The sequence below is a fragment of the Octodon degus genome, unplaced genomic scaffold (assembly GCF_000260255.1).
Source record: "Octodon degus isolate 3935 unplaced genomic scaffold, OctDeg1.0 scaffold00081, whole genome shotgun sequence".
Lineage (NCBI taxonomy): Eukaryota > Metazoa > Chordata > Mammalia > Rodentia > Octodontidae > Octodon > Octodon degus.
The window spans coordinates 9,961,631-9,966,774 of NW_004524657.1; positions in this window are offsets into that span (position 1 = coordinate 9,961,631).

The following is a 5,144-nucleotide window of genomic DNA, read 5'->3' on the forward strand; positions in this document are numbered from 1 at the left end:
TAATTATTCAGAGTGGAGAAAAAATCTGGCAAGAAGCAGATGAACTAATCCCAGTGCTTGGGGGCCTGAGGATTGTTGTGAGTTCAAGACCAGCCTGGGTTACAAAGTGAGCTCAAGGTGAGCCTGAACTGTCTCAAAAAGATGAAAAAGAAATAGAAGAAATGAGCGATTAAAAAGGAAAAATATATTTACAGTAAAATAATGAGAAATAATTATGAGAAGAGAAAGTAAAAGAAAAATAGGGAAAAAAAATAAGAAAAAGTGATAAGAAGCAAGGCAGAAGGACAAATGGAATTTCTTATGCTCGAGGAAAGTGGTGAAGAAGAAAGGGTAGAGGTAAAGAACAGAAAAAGAAGACAAACCTAAAGTAATACTTCCACTCATCAAAACAAAACCAACCAATCAGACAAACAGAAAAGCAAACAACAGAAAAACCAAAAAGAAAATGAAAACAACAAATCTGTAAAACAAACTGAAGATTTGTCTGTGATTTTGAACTTGTGTTTTAATTCCAGGCCTAGAATACTGGGACAGTGTTCAACTCAGGATATGTCCCTACTACCACTATTAGCTAAAGAAGGCAACCAGAGAGCCCATATCCACACTGCATTGAGTCACCAGCAAGCAGGAAGTAGGATTAGGTCAGAGTCCCTATTCTGGATTTTTAAATATGCCATGATTCAGGATGAGCTTGTCCTCTGTCCATGGGGGTGAGGCCTGAGTGGTCTAGCTTAAGCCTGTCTAAGAGTGTCTGGACAGCCTGATTATTGCTCCAGGGCCATGGATATGCCCCATGGTTGACTAGTCACTGTGAACTTATAACACTGGGAGCCCTGAAGTGAAGTGAACCTGTAGCTGCTCCGAGTCCCAGGCTCAAGTGACTCCTCTCTGGAATGGCATCCAATGCTCTCTCCAGGAATATGGCAGACATTTTGACTAGAATCACTCACCAGCTGTCTCAGTTACTCTTCTGTCATTGCTGGGACAAATACCTGACACCCAAAATGAAGGAAGAAATGGTTTATTTAGCTCACAGTTAGTGGAGGTTTCAGTTTATACTCTGCTGGCTCCAAGGCATAGTGGGATACTGCAGAGAGCAACCTTTCACAGCAGTGGCAAAGAACAAGAGAGCAAAGGGAGGAGTAGCAGCCTCAGTGGGAACAGAGAGCAAGTCTGTCTCCCTGAATTTGCTTTCAAGCTATCTGCCCCAGGCTGAGAGTAATACTCACACCCATAATCCCAGTGGATCATGAGTTAATCACAGAGTCTAGAAGTCCACTCCATGACTGCATGGGGCTTTGCCGGGACAACTAGACACAAACCCTAATAGTAGCTATGGCAGCAGACAGCTTCTTCTAGTCTTTTCCACTACTGTGCTTCTCTTTGAAGAACTCTGGAGTTCCCTAATTCAGTGTGTCTCTGTGGATTCAGTATTCCTTTCTTGAGCTATGAACCTAGAGCTTGGGAGGAAGTGCAGATTCTCTCTCTCTCTCTCTCTCTCTCTCTCTCTCTCTCTCTCTCTCTCTCTCTCTCTGTCTCTCTCTCTCTCTCTCTCTCTGTCTCTATTGTATTGTGTCTCTTCAGTTTCTCCATAGGCTACAATCTTCCCATAAAATACTTCCTGGATTCCAAGGATCCATCTAAAATAAACTGTTAAACACTGATAAAAGAACTACAAAAAGTATAAGGAAAGCCATCTTCATGGAATGGAAGAACCAGTGTTGTTAAAATGGCTATACTATACAATGTAATTATAGACTTAATGAAGTCCCCTTTAAAAATGAACAACTGGGGCTGGGGAGATGGCTCAGTAGATTAAGTGCTCTCCTGGCAAGTGCAAGGAGTTCAATCCCCTGTCTGCTGAAAAAAAAAGAACAACTGAAGCAAACTTTCAAAATGGAGTCCAAGATCATTAATTTTTAGGGAGGTGTAAATAAATACTACAATGAGATAAAATCACCACATATCTATAGGGTGAGTAATATGAAGAGGAGTTGGTGAGGATGTGAACACAATGGAATTCATCTACACTGTTGCTAAGAATACGAAAGTGGTGCGAACACTGGAAAATATTTTGGTTGTTCTTCAGTCATCTTAAAATATTACTACCATATGCTTCAGCAATCCTGCTTCTGGATAGACATCCAAAGAAATTGAAGTCAGAAAATAGAAGAGTTTTTAACACTCCTTTGTTCATTGCAGCGCTATTCATGATAGCCAAGATGTGGAAGGATCATAAATGATTCTCAGTGTATGAATACATAGTGAAGTGTGTTACGTACTGTGATTGTTAATCCTCATATGTTATCTTAATTGGATTAATAAATATCTAAACAATTAGTAAAGCAGACTTCTATGCTTGGCTCTGTGGATTCTGGAGATGTAGCCTTGGGTGCTGTAAATAGTTCTTAAAGCACTGGTCTCGAACTGTCCCCCCTGCTTTGGTTCCCTGCTGTTATGAACTAAACACTTTAAGATTCATGCACTGATCCTTAGTGCAGCAGTGTTGAGCTTGCTCTATCATACTCTTCTACCATGATGTTTCTGCATTTGGTGCATTCTGACAATAGATTAAATTCCCCAAAATTAAATCTACCACCTTAAATTGTGGGCATCTTGCATTGTTAACAAATGAAAGTTGACTAATACATATACATGCAATGAAATATTATTTATGCTTTAAAGAAAACACATTAGCCATTTGCTATATGATAGATTAACCTTGAAAATATTATGCTAAATGAAATAACCCAGATACAAAATGACAGAAACAACATGATATTATTTATTTGAAGTATCTAATTAGTCAGACTCAAATAGAAACAGAGAGGTAATTGCCCAGGGATTAGAGACATAGCAAAACAGGAAACTCTATATCAAAGTGTACATAATTTGTATTATGCAAGATGAGAATTTTAGACATCTAGTTCCTAGAGGACCTGTGCTTATATTTTCTGTATAAAATTCTGTATTTATATTTAAAAATGCAGACAAGTTAAAATCTTATGTTGTTTCTTTGCTATAGCTTTCATTATCAATATCAACTTCACCATGACTTTATGCCTGAAGGAAATCTTGTGCAGGTGATGGATGGGATCATTGCATAGGATGGATTTATGCATTGGTTTCATGAGTGTATTATTTGAAGTTGTATACTGAAACCATATACAGCTTTTTGTATGTCATTCATACCTAAATGGTTATTAAAAATTCCTTGTTAAAAGAATGTCAATCCAAGAAAGGCTTACGGATTGATGAAATGTATTTACAATTATTTGGTTCCTAAAATCCAGTGACTTGAGATATCTTTTAAATTGGACAGTTGAGTGGGATTGGCCAGATTTTTTAATTAGTATAGAGAATCTTAAAAATTCTTATTTGGCAAGTGTTAATGATGCATTGCCTGGTAAAAGATCTAATTGCTGGATGGATAAGTGTATATGGATATATAGATTAATTTGTATTTGTGAAGCAAAGAATGACATTATTTATTGGATAACAGCTTCTCTTTTGGGGAAGTCAGTCTTGTTTCATCTTGTTCATAGGGTTTCCATTACATTTTAGTATTCACGTACTGATTCTTAGTACAGCAGTGTTGAGAAACTGGACCTAAAGAGTCTGTATGGGTCATGAGAGTGTTTCTCGACCAGCTGAGTGTCTGCAAGGAGGTGGAGCTTCTCAGTTAGAGGTGCCTCTGAGTGGCTGTGCTTTTACAAGGTATCTCTCCTGCTCTCTCCAACCATTTCTGCTTTCTGGCTGCTATGACGTACGATTTCCTCCATAATAACATTTCACTTTGTGATTTCTGTCTTGGAGCCGGCTGACCGTGATGTGACCCTCTGAGACAATGAAGCAAATGAGGCTTTTCTTCTTTAAGTTGTCTTTTACAGGTATTTTAGTCAAAGTAATAAAATCGTGACTAACAAAGGCTCTGCTATCAGTTTTGATACATAAGCTTTGTGAATACAGATAGTCTCAATTCTGAAATTTCATGGAAGAAAGAACAATCTAAGACATCAGTGTAAACAAATTGAAATACCAGGAGAGTTCAGCTTACAATGTCAAATTGAGTGGTTACTCTTGAGCTCCTAGTGAATGTAAGATTCAATTAAAAATGTGTAGGAGGTGAGAAGTCACCCAAACTGGCTATGTGGCTTCTTTACACTATTTCTGTAGATTCACCATAGATCTAACTTTAATCTCATTTGAACACTCTTTAAGATCTTCAAACAATACTACTTTGTCCTCAAATTTTCCCAATTATTTTCAATGAAATATATCTCAAGATGAAATTCCTCTCAGTTGCCTTAATATGAATCCTTATTTTAATTGAAGAGACTTGATTTAAATGTAGTTAAATAAGAAATTCAAGGAAAATGGAGATAAACATTTAATCATTAGTCTTAGGGTCACTTTTGAAAGTCTTAGCTCAGCAAAGTGTGTTCTAGATTTGCAAAGTGCTCTGTTCCTTGTAATCTGCCTTCAGCCCTCTTCATTAATAATGTAGCGCTGGAAGGCTCTATTCAGATGACCAATTGATAATTTTTGTTTTTTGTTTAACAAAACAATATATTCTTCAATTTTCTCTTGCACCTGAAACACTCTTAGAAATTAGTTTCAACTTTTGCTTTTTGAGAACTATCATTTCCTGCTCAGATGATTTTTTTTTCTTATATTTTAAAATCTAGGTGACTACTTGGTAGGAAGATTGAGCTGTCTGTGATGGATAGCATAGGAAACTACCATGGAATGGATCTATTTATTTATAGCTAATGAGTTAGGACTTTTACTGTTTTCCATAGTGCACAAATTAAAACACAATAGTTGGAAATGATTATCACATTTTTAATTTAGTAAGATAATTTTTTGGACATTTCATAATGAGGAGAACTTATTATAGCAAAGCTAAAAAAACCCACATTTTGTACATATTGAATCATAAATAGCTTTTTCCCCATTGAATAGATTACTGCACCATAAATATATTATTTCCAGTAACCAATGGGTGATGAAGGAACACTCTGTAGCAGTGGATTCGAAATCAGAGGGACAACACATAATGCTAAATCTTACTAGACATGCTGAAGAATAGACCAGCTTTCATTCTTCCTGCATTCAAAGCCAAAAAAAAAAAAAAAAAAAAA